Source organism: Sinocyclocheilus grahami, unplaced genomic scaffold (assembly GCF_001515645.1).
Source record: "Sinocyclocheilus grahami isolate Dianchi unplaced genomic scaffold, SAMN03320097.WGS_v1.1 scaffold112.1, whole genome shotgun sequence".
Lineage (NCBI taxonomy): Eukaryota > Metazoa > Chordata > Actinopteri > Cypriniformes > Cyprinidae > Sinocyclocheilus > Sinocyclocheilus grahami.
The window spans coordinates 1,502,083-1,514,847 of NW_015505291.1; the positions used below are offsets into that span (position 1 = coordinate 1,502,083).

The 12,765-nt window shown below is 36.9% G+C and overlaps 1 protein-coding gene across 3 annotated transcripts in view; it reads left to right on the plus strand.

The window, feature by feature from the left end:
- Positions 1-12,765, plus strand: part of LOC107589119 (FERM and PDZ domain-containing protein 1-like) — a 35,450-nt gene that overhangs the window by 4,572 nt on the left and 18,113 nt on the right. The window contains exon 2 of one of the 3 annotated variants that reach the window (XM_016277469.1): positions 10,142-10,280. The exons of the other annotated variants lie outside the window; for them this stretch is intronic. The gene's annotated coding sequence lies outside the window, so the exon portion shown is untranslated. The remainder of the gene's footprint in view (positions 1-10,141; positions 10,281-12,765) is intronic. 3 annotated transcript variants of the gene reach the window in all.

Genomic DNA, 12,765 nt, shown 5'->3' on the forward strand with positions numbered 1-12,765 from the left:
CGCGGGGGGGGGGGGGGGGGAGGAGGGGGGGGGGGGGGGGGGGGCTCACGTGAGGAGTAATGCGAGAAGACTGACACTGTGAAAGCGGATCCAAAAGCACAACATTTGTTAATAAAACTTTAATTTCTTCGTTTAATATAAGTGAGCGTCTTTATTGTTGCTGGTTTTCATTAAAAAAATAACAATGAACCACAAACTAAGCATTTGTTTTAAATAAGGGGAAATACCTTATTTAGGCTATTTGGCTTACAAAGCAAGGCTATATCCATCTTATTCATTTTGTTAATAAAAGTTAGATGTTTAATATATGCGAATTTGCTATTGTACTATTTTATGGCTGATGCAGTGGCGTAGCGTCTGGTTATGCAGGGTATGCAGGTGCATATGCGCCCGGGCAGTTTGGGGGCCCGCCGAGCTGGGGGAACTTTTAATTGAAACGAGGGAACGAATAGAGCCCTGCATGGGCCCGGTCCTTGTCCAACAGCTTGTGAGAATTCTCGGCCCGAGTCCGACTGGATACTGTGACTTTTTTCTCTCTCTCTTCCCCATTACACAGCTATTAAAATAGTTCAGTTTTGGTTTTGGATTTTAATGGCAAAGTGGTCATATTTATTTTTGTTTCTTTATTAAGTTAATTTAGAAATATGTTTGGAACATTTTATGTTTGTTAAATTCAAGTTTTAGTTTTTTAAAGGAACGACCAAGCGACAGAGGCAGACAGTGAGTTGAGCATTATGTTTGATCAATTTAGTCTTCTCAAACCAACACGACTTGCCTAAAATAAACAGACATAAAACACTTTATGCATTTCACAGTATTAATTTAATCATTTAACCTAGATAAATGAGCGCTGTTAGGCGCTTATCCAATTGTTTGTGCGGAGAGTGGAAGCTAAAGCACACTTTGCAGGACATGGAGGGGTTGATTCAATATTACTCTTTAATGAAAAAAACACACAGGCAACATCAGCAATGCTACAATGACAAAGTCGCTGTCGCCAGCGCAATCACTTGCATTTTTTAAATATTTTTTAATAACAGTGGAAACTTCAAAATACGCCGTCATTTTGGCTCATAAAGGTAAGAGCATACATCATTCGGAACTGCAAAGGGTCTACTTGTATTTGTGTGCATGCAAATATTAAAGAGGAAAATATAATTGATTCATATGCAGCTAGAACTGAAGCTAATTATCTCACTACAAATTAAAGAGCATAAAAAGACATGTATTTTATGATCAAATTGACAGAAGGCTGAGACTTTGTAGTAACAAAGCACAAAGCTGTGATTATTGAGTGGCTTGCGTGCTACAAATAATGAATGGACTTGAAAACTTTAAACATAATTTCCAAGCATTAGCCTATACCATAAATAAAACGGCTTGTGAATAGTCACGATTCATGTAACGTTATTTACTTCAGAAAAATCAACAATAGGGCCTAAGTTAAGTTAACCGAGTTAAGTTAACCGAGTTGTACGGCCCCCACTCTTTAACCCTTAAATGCATACCTCGGGTCTTTAGCGACCCGGGACATCATTCTCTACCCCCTCCCTCCTTAATTTTTTATAGTTAGACATCAACTTTCTTAGTATTCCATTTCCTTCATTTAAGTAGCGTGAGAGCGTAACGATGCTCTAAATGTGTTGGCATAAAAACGTGATACTTCCTGTTTCCTTTTCCGCCTGTCCTATGAAGGCCGTCTCATTTAATTCTAGGTTGAGGACACTTCGTATATGCATCCTACAGAGGATGCGACCTCCAGAGGATTCGACCTCCGGAGGGCGCAGCCTTCTAAATGAGACACAGCTTATATTTACATATCTGAGGACTCAATTTGTGCAATGCATTTTTTTTCCTCAAGGAGGCACTGTTTGCTACGCATTGATGACGTGATGTTTCACTCATAATTACCGCAGGCATAAAACAAACGAATATCATCAGCAAAAATTGAACTAGTTTGAATGGCTTTACTGCAGAGCAATTACTATACGCAATGAAATATAAATGTCACTGCCATTTGATGCTGGATGTGGTGAATAAGCTTCCAGTGATCAAAATGTTGAATATGAAGTCATTGAAAACGATAGCTTTGAGAATATGGTTGAGGTCGTGAATGTGAGGCAGATGCTGAATGTAGGCCTACTGTGGAAGTGCGCTCTGACGATGACAGTGATGGTAAAATCATCTGCTCAAATTGAACTTTTAAGTTAAGTTTTAAGTTATTAAGTCTGTAATTGTTCTTAAAATATCAAGATAATTTTTTTTGCTATTGCAGCAGTTATAGGTCCATCCGTGCCGGATATAAAGACCCGAATATGTAATAATGATTGGCGAAACATTCATGCATTTAAGCGTTGATGTGCACCTTGTCAGTAAATCGCCCGCAGAATTTTCCCCTCCCATCGGCGCTTTTATGGAATTGTGCTCTACACTAATTTGTCCTGTTTATTAAATCTGGCCCAAGATGTGCAAAAGATGTTGAAAGTGTGTGAATCTAAATACAAGTCGTAATATTTACACAAAACGAAACACTTAGACTGAACCTTGATCCATGTCATTGATTCACCTGTAAAGAAATGTTGAAATGTCATCCGGGTTCTTTGTATGGTAAACAGTGGCTTTGACATTCTTCAAAATCTCTCGTCCTATTTTTCCATGAGATGAGCAATTGATGACAGAATTTTAATTTACATTAACTACTGCAATATTAAACCCAGACACAATAGCATAATACAGATGCAAGTTTAGCTCTAGCTAAGTCCCTCCCATTGTTGGCTGCTGTGGTGCGGCCCATCTTGGCCCAATCTTGCCTTGTTTTTTACTTGCCTTGTTCTCAGTTCAAATTGGATTTGAACATTCAGTGGCAGAGCCCACAGAATTATCCTCCTGATTCCATGCAATCCCTCAATCCTGCTGAAAGAAAGCGAGGTGGTTGGGGGAGGGGTGAGACGGGACTATCAGACTGATTTCTAGTTGTGTCCTCTTTTGGAAGGCCAAACAAAGTAGTTTCGCTTTCACAACGAAACGCACAGCATCTCCACGACATGGCGACGGCGACAGCAACAATACTACAGCAAGAATAAAAGTTATGCCTTCTTTCTTAGCGTAAACATTTGGGCGGCATTATGCAAATCTTCCCACACAGTGATGTATGTGGGGGGGGGGTGTTTAAACGAGGCGTTTTAGGAGGGCGTGGACGAGTCCTAACTTTTAAATAGAATATCTAGTCCAATCAGAATTGATGAATCTTGCCGATAGACGAATCATATGTTTGGTGGCAAAATACATTGCCTAGAATCAAGTACACTCTTAAAAATAAAGGTGCTTCACGATGCCATAGAAGAACCTTTTTGTCTAAATGGTTCCATAAAGAACCTTTAACATCTGAAGAACCTTTCTGTTTCACAAAAGGTTCTTTGTGGCGAAAGAAGGTTCTTCAGATTATAAAAAGGTAAGAAAGAGATGGTTCTTTAAAGAACCTTTGACCGAATGGTTCTTTGTAGAAACAAAAATGGCTCTTCTATGGCATCGCTTGAAGAACCTTTTGAAGCACCTTTATTTTTAAGCGTGTAGTCAGACATTCGATAGTCATAAATACTGACTGTCTCGCAGATACAAACGGGGTAAATAATTATGTTTTGATTAAAAGATAGTTAACATTAGCCGGCCACATATCATGTTGTTTATTACTTATTAGAGCTGATGAAACAAAATAAAACCCAAATAATCCACACATAAGATGAAATCAACAGATGCAAGGGGTATTCGATGAAGCCCGTGTGCATTTTACTCTAACTGTATAGAGATTTTCACAGAGGAAATTAACAAATATCCTGCAAATATTTCCGACTTTGAAGCACAGCCCACTGCCACATAAAACTCCATGCAATCGCCTAAATATGACCTATTGTGAAAAACTGCTCAAACACAGCTAGTTTTATCCAGACCTGGTTCCAGAATTAAATACTGTGGGTGCTTCAGAAAGTGTGCTCTAGCCTCAATACACATACATTTTCATGTATATTTTTGTCCCGTCCATTGCTCTTTTGAGTGTGAATTCCGCATAAACATGTGGATGTCATTCCCGAAACTTTGCAGCGTGTATGTGGCCCGAAAAAGAAAAGTTCTATACAATACGAATATTCGACTGTGAGATTGGTAGTCGAATCAGGCTCCTCCTATCGAAGCATCAAATCTTCGACTATTCAGGGTCACCCCTACTGCTCACTAGTCACTTTCATAGCCTCATTGTGTGTAGAAATGCACTCTTGTAAACTATTCTAACTTAAATTTTCAGGGATAATTGACTTAAAGTCAACTTTAAGTATCATTCATATCCATAAAACAATCGGTGCATGACAAAATTCATGCCAAATTGTAATGGTTTTTGGGTTTGTGTGTGAAAAGGCTGCACCTAATTTTGTTCGCGTTCTTCGTTTCTGGACATTTGCAGCCCTTTTCTTCGACTGCTGTAGGAGCAGTTTAATGAGAGCTGTAAATGTCAGAGTCACAAGCAAACATCCATTTCTGTCCCAGTCAGATAGGAAAGGAGGCACACTCTTCATTTCGCTATTGATTCCCTGCGGACTGTTTGTGTCTGAGCAATCCAATGATCCCGAAGACACTGATACGGTTTCCACATTTCCACCAGTTTATTCTCGGAGAGCAAAGAGATGCTGTTTCTGTGGGGCGATTGAAAATTACAGTGCTACGCTATTCAATGGGCATAAAAATAGCATAATTTTAGAGAGCCAGGCTGTTGAGGCAACTCTTGCGACATGAGTCGAGCAGCACAGGTCAGACTCATGCCCGGCCTGTTTATTTGCCCGTTTCTCATTGACTGAGCTGACAAATTTGCTGCTGAGCAGGAATTCTGCTGTATTGCGGCAAGGTGCTGCACCGCAGCTGATTCTCGCAGTCCTTCTCTTTATTTTTTCTAGTTTTCACATCTATTTCAACTATTTCCAAATCATGCTTGTCCCCTTTTGCATTCTGTTGTATTTATCTTCTCTGCTAAAAAAACTTTTTTATTCTTTTAGCTCTTGCGTTTTTTTGTCTGTTTCCTCCTTTACCTTTTATTTTGTCCGCAGATGTTGCACACGCAATGGTCTCATTTTATGTTTCATAGAGGCATCTGTTGTTTCTCATAAAGGTCTAGACGAAATCAAGATTGTTTCTGGTCGAACTGTTAATGATTTGTTATTCAAAATAAGGAAAATGTTTTCATAATTTGCCTTCTTCTGAAATAGATTTCCATTTCGCAGACATCACTTAGGCTGTGAGGGTTATTTTAGCAAAATCTTATTTGATCTAACTTAATTTCTCCATAAATCAAGAAACATGTTTCTCATAAATAGGTTGCAAATGGCAATTTGCATTAAGAAATGGAAACCGAATCAGAGTTATTGTTGCTATTTTATATATTGAAAGAAAACAATGAACACAAAAGTAAACTAAAAATTGTAATGAAAATAAAAAAATAGTGGTTTGATTTTAAAGTAAATAAATAAACAAGATGCAAAACTATAATAATCTTGAATATTGCATTATAAAATTTAATGCAGGTGTTATAGCTAATATATTAACAATATTAAATATATAAAATCCAATGATCCCGAAGACACTGATACGGTTTCCACATTTCCACCAGTTTATTCTCGGAGAGCAAAGAGATGCTGTTTCTGTGGGGCGATTGAAAATTACAGTGCTACGCTATTCAATGGGCATAAAAATAGCATAATTTTAGAGAGCCAGGCTGTTGAGGCAACTCTTGCGACATGAGTCGAGCAGCACAGGTCAGACTCATGCCCGGCCTGTTTATTTGCCCGTTTCTCATTGACTGCTTCTTGACAAATTTGCTGCTGAGCAGGAATTCTGCTGTATTGCGGCAAGGTGCTGCACCGCAGCTGATTCTCGCAGTCCTTCTCTTTATTTTTTCTAGTTTTCACATCTATTTCAACTATTTCCAAATCATGCTTGTCCCCTTTTGCATTCTGTTGTATTTATCTTCTCTGCTAAAAATTTTTTTTATTCTTTTAGCTCTTGCGTTTTTTTGTCTGTTTCCTCCTTTACCTTTTATTTTGTCCGCAGATGTTGCACACGCAATGGTCTCATTTTATGTTTCATAGAGGCATCTGTTGTTTCTCATAAAGGTCTAGACGAAATCAAGATTGTTTCTGGTCTAACTGTTAATGATTTGTTATTCAAAATAAGGAAAATGTTTTCATAATTTGCCTTCTTCTGAAATAGATTTCCATTTCGCAGACATCACTTAGGCTGTGAGGGTTATTTTAGCAAAATCTTATTTGATCTAACTTAATTTCTCCATAAATCAAGAAACATGTTTCTCATATATAGGTTGCAAATGGCAATTTGCATTAAGAAATGGAAACCGAATCAGAGTTATTGTTGCTATTTTATATATTGAAAGAAAACAATGAACACAAAAGTAAACTAAAAATTGTAATGAAAATAAAAAAATAGTGGTTTGATTTTAAAGTAAATAAATAAACAAGATGCAAAACTATAATAATCTTGAATATTGCATTATAAAATTTAATGCAGGTGTTATAGCTAATATATTAACAATATTAAATATATAAAATCATAGCTAATATCATTTATATTAAGTAATTTGGTCTTGAAAGAAATTTATGAAAAACTTTGGAGTTCATATTGAGTTCATATTTCTGAATTTGATTGACTGACTTTATCTTCACTGTAAATCACGATTTTTCGAAGATTATATGAGTATGTTTTGTAAAAAATGCAATTTCAGTCTACTTCTACATTTCATGTTTAATTGAATGTGTTACTTGCAATTTCTTTGTAATTGTTTGTGAAATTTACTAGCGGTTTCGTAGTGAAAAGTGTTTTGAAGCAACCTTTTCAGTGTTGGCAAATTTGAGTACAGTTTGATACATTGTTGAGGTCTCTCCTGAAACTTTCGTTTTTTTTTTCCAGGAAGAACATGAAGCAAACGATATCTCCATTTGTTCTCAATTTAATCTCTTTGCTGTATTGAGATATAAAAGAGATATCATTGTGATAATTCTTCAGTATGGGAACACTTCATCCATGGTTCTGTGTCTTCCATCTCTGTCTTTATCACACCTTCTTCTCACATTGGCTGTGAAGCGCATGAACCGCAGCAGTCCTGCTCAAGTACAGTAGCTGCATTATTGGAATTCATTATTCATGAGTCTTGCAGTCGGCATACGAGCTAGTTACCCAGCAGCATGGCACGCTAAAGAGGGCAAGCATTAAAAGGCTGGACCTCAATTCCACAAGGGCTGCAGTACGGGGACATTGGGGAATGTAAATCACATCCAGGGGGTCAAGATGTATGTTTGCTGACATCACAAGCCCTGCAGATGCTATGAGATGAAAGAGCCCGATGTATGCGACGCAAACGCAGAGAGACACAGCCTGAGGATGGCTCTCGTGATATTGAGTTCATATTTCTGAATTTGATTGACTGACTTTATCTTCACTGTAAATCACGATTTTTCGAAGATTATATGAGTATGTTTTGTAAAAAATGCAATTTCAGTCTACTTCTACATTTCATGTTTAATTGAATGTGTTACTTGCAATTTCTTTGTAATTGTTTGTGAAATTTACTAGCAGTTTCGTAGTGAAAAGTGTTTTGAAGCAACCTTTTCAGTGTTGGCAAATTTGAGTACAGTTTGATACATTGTTGAGGTCTCTCCTGAAACTTTCGTTTTTTTTTCCAGGAAGAACATGAAGCAAACGATATCTCCATTTGTTCTCAATTTAATCTCTTTGCTGTATTGAGATATAAAAGAGATATCATTGTGATAATTCTTCAGTATGGGAACACTTCATCCATGGTTCTGTGTCTTCCATCTCTGTCTTTATCACACCTTCTTCTCACATTGGCTGTGAAGCGCATGAACCGCAGCAGTCCTGCTCAAGTACAGTAGCTGCATTATTGGAATTCATTATTCATGAGTCTTGCAGTCGGCATACGAGCTAGTTACCCAGCAGCATGGCACGCTAAAGAGGGCAAGCATTAAAAGGCTGGACCTCAATTCCACAAGGGCTGCAGTACGGGGACATTGGGGAATGTAAATCACATCCAGGGGGTCAAGATGTATGTTTGCTGACATCACAAGCCCTGCAGATGCTATGAGATGAAAGAGCCCGATGTATGCGACGCAAACGCAGAGAGACACAGCCTGAGGATGGCTCTCGTGACTGTTGCATGACTGCCGCCATCGCATGATTTCATGTGCACTGGAGTGAAAGTCACAGAGCTACACACTGAAATGTTAATAAAGCGTGCTCGATGGACAAGCATTGCACATTACCACAGTGAGGCTCAGCACAGAAAATAGATTAATCTATCAGGATTAGTGCAGAAATGCAGATTTATTTGCTGATTCTGATGCAGGCCAGGTGTGCAGTTACACACAAAGTCAAAAAGTCTGTCCTTTGTATTTCAGATGATATAGGAGCTAGGACTCAATATTTGCACTGAAATGGCCTAAAAGTTGTTGTTTTTTCTTCCCACAATCGTTCTTGATCATTTAAACCAAACACTGTTTTTCACTAAAATAAAAACATGACATTAAAATGCACCAATATTACAAAATGCGATAATAAAGAGCATTGCATATATTTTAACTAAACCATTTTAACATATGAAAAATGCCACATGGAATTGTTTTGAGCAATAATGGAAATGAATTGCTCATTCAGAGTTTGGAATTGATTAATTGAAGCGAAAAGTTTGAACCATTTAAAATGATTTAAATTCAAAACTGCAGTCCGTAAAATTATATGAAATAAATTTTTGAGCAAGTACATAACAAGCCAGTGTTCAAAACTCCTGCCTTACTTTAGCCTGACTCACAACAGTAAGCTTATAATAATGTTTTGTAATTTGAGTGGTACTGGTAGGAATACGCGGGAAATTCAAGCATGCTGCGTGTCATTACGTCACGTCTGTAAACATAGAGAAGTTATCCCGGCTACTAGGTTATCGCATGTGAGGATCCTGCAGTTGGCGGATCGTTTATAGCCTTTTCTCACAGCAGCTGGAATAATTAAATGTATCATTTTGATGGCGGATTGTAATCCAGAAAGGATAATGTGTTTATGAAACACATGCGAATGAAATGAAATTATATTCCAGTTTTAAATGGGCATCTGATTACAGCTACTTGGATTACACAAGTTATGTATTTTAAAGAGAACCAGTTCTAAGGAAGAATAATTTGCTTTTTGGGTTAAAAGAATTTCTTTATATGAAATTCGAGTGGTATGACAATTAGAGATTAGACTGTACAGAAATTGAATTCTGCATGTAACGTTACACGACATACACATAGTCACACAATGCTGATGTTGTTAACATGAACAATTTGAGAACAAAGTATAACAGTAATAATAATTTGCACGGTTTGATGTGATATGAGCTAACCGTTCGTTAGATTTAATCACCGTTGTAGCATGATTTATTGTAATGCTTTTTTCCTCAGTTGGTCAGAACAAAAGTGTCAGACTTGTTACTTGTTCAGATGACAATATCCGGTGAAAATTCTTATTTAGGTCATATATTCCAAGACATAGGCTTGAATCCACACCGGTGCGGTGACAGACAGCCACACATACTCCTCAAAACATTAGATTCATCCGCGCTGGAGCCGTGCCGGCGCACAACCCACGCAAGGAAGATAATTCTGCAAATAACTGCAATTGCAGGTTTCAAACAGAGATGGCGACAAAGAGGCAAAACTTACGGACAATTCTCATGCCACTTACACTAACTAACACAAATATCTTAAGTATTTGGCTTAAAAAAACAAAACAATCATTTCAACCAAGTTGTCATTGCTGTAAAGTGGATTTGAAGTAAAATACAGAAGAGAAAAAAAACAGCAAAACTGAAAAATATGCTTAGGAAATGTATTTAGCCATTAAAAAGTGAATCATTGCCATATTCACAATATTGCTACATTTTTTTAGTGACCGAATCATTCTGAATATTCAGCGTGTTGCCCAGTTGTAATCAAAATACAAGTATGAACATAATCAAATATAGTCAGTAATATACGTTATATTGTAGGGCATATATTTCAGACTCTAATTATGAATATGCTTTTACCTCTCACAGTTCAGTTCTCATTGGTCCTAATGGTTGTGAGGGCCCATCTCTGCCACCTCTCAACCAGTCCGCACAAGAGAGATGTGACATCCAATCACACGCTGAGATTTCTGCATTCTAGAGCTGTTAGCACACAAGCCACACCCAGGTGAGCTACATTTCATCAAGCTAGTCTGCTGTAAAAGATGCAGGTGTAACAAATGGATGCATCCAGTTGTGACAGAAAGCATATTTTCAATTAGAAACACCCAGGGATTTATCTTTCTGAAGATGCTGAGCTTTCATTTCCTCAGAGATTTGAGGTGCTGTGGCTTTGATTGTGAATTTGAATGAATGAAAACCATACCTGTTTGATTGTTCTTGCACTAGTTCATGTTAAAGGAATACTTCATCCAAAAATGGAAAAGTCAGGCCTTTTTGCTTATGTTGTTCATATGCTATTTTACCTACATTGAAAGCGAGCAAGAGGTCACTTTTGCTCCTAAAAGGACATAAATGCACCATAAAAGTAGTGACTAGACTATGACTAGAGTGCTGTATGTTAGCTATGTGAGGAACTGGTAATGGAAGTTAGTCAATAATCAACCTATAAATGGTTCCCTTATAGCTGCCAATCTGATAATGAGGTGGGATCTGTGTTAAAACTTTAATTTTCAGCAATTAAAATAGATGAAATTAAACTAAACTAAAATAAATTAGTATAAGTACTCAAATTACTCAAACTGAATTAAAAATTAATTAAAAATAAATAAATTGTCTAAATAGAAATATATATAAAAAATAAAAATGAGCAAAAAATTTATAAAAATTAAAATGAACTAAAATATAAAATTCAAAATATGAATAAATTATGTAATAGTATATAAATAACACTAAAATAACACTGCATGGGATAGGAGAAATCATTCTGACATAAAAAAAAATAAGGAAAGTTGGTTGTTATTGCGTCAACTTACATTTAGGTCAGCTTCACATTGCAGTGGGTCACAGTCACATTGCATGACTGTTGATGGCCAGTGCATTCAACCAGCAATGTGAAGCACTCAAGCAAGTATAATAAATTACATTTGATTTGATTTCATTCTTATACAAATTAATGAAAATTATTTTTTATGTATTTATTTTAAATGTAATTGTTTTAATAGTTATAAGTAACAACACTGCCTAGTTACACAAGCTTGATTTCACACATTGTTGCATTATGAAAAGTGTCAGAACACAATCTGTAAAGCAGCACTCATGTTTATTATTAATTGCTGAAATGATAAAACGATTTGTTTGAAGTGAATCTTGCTGAGCAAGTTATTTAAGTTTTAATTGTCAACATAGCTAGCTAAAGGATGCTGGCCACGAATTTCCATCTGTCTTTGTGCACCTGCATAGACTATGTGTCGGGTTTTGTTAATTAATACTCTTTAGTGTTGCTTGTAAATGACACGCATTTCATAGAGTTCTTGCAAATGTCATTTCATTATACTGACCAAACCTCATAGACATCAGGATTTAGACTGAATCTGTATGCAATCTCATAGAGCAAAGGTAAGAGGTCACATGACCCTCTTCAGCATGCAATGCAACCAGCAAATCAGTGCATAATCAGGCCGATTATTCTGAGCATGATGAAACACAGTAGAAGAAAACTGTGCATATTGATCAGATGTTCAGAATGTGTTTGATAGCACACATGCACACACAGAGTGTGGTTAAGAGAAGTTGTGGTTTGTGAGTGATTGAGTAAGTGTGTAAGGGCTCCCTTGCGTCTGACTGCAGAGATAAGAGAGAGATGCGTGTGTGTTTGTAGCTGCACATGTCCAGAGGAGCGAAAGAAGTCGTTCAGGTATTTAAACAGATTGAATGTGTGTGTGTGTGTGTGTGTGTGTTGCATATGGGCAGTGTGTGTTTCTATCATCTGTAGATGGCTGGTGTTATTATGCATGTGATATCTTGTCTGCTGTGACGTAGATTGTCCTCTAAATGCCAGGCCTGGTGTCATCTCATGACTGTGCCGCTGCTATTAGCATATATTAAACCCAGCACACAGACAGGGCAGAGTGAGAGAGAGAGAGTGTTGAGATGAGAATATGAATTAAGAAGGATGAAATAAGCTGAAAATCTGAAATTGAAGTAAATGGATTTGACTCATTTACAGATGTAAAATAGATTGTGACTGCCATTTCATGTTGGCTCTGCAAAATCATTGATGAGTTTTCTTTACTGTGTTGATATATTTCCTTTTGAAACATGAAGTAGCAACAATGCTTGTCCCTATTTTTTTAATACTCAGTAGTCTTTAGTATAAATCTCAGAAATGAAACTTGTACTTGTCAGAAGCAGGTGGTATAAGAGGGAGGGACATTCCCATTCTAGAGAGCATTTGATTGGACAAAAATTTGTAGTGCAAGATGATGTCAGCAATACATAGTAGATGAGCATGAATTCAACAAAAGTGACAGTAAAGACATTTGTATTGTTACAAAAGATTTCAGTTTCAAATAAATGCTGTTCTTTTGGACTTTTTATCACTCAAAAAATCCTGAAAAAAGGTGTATCACAGTCTCCACACGAATATGAAGCAGCACAACTGTTTTCAACACTAATAATAATAATAATAGTAAATGTTTCCTGAGCAGCAA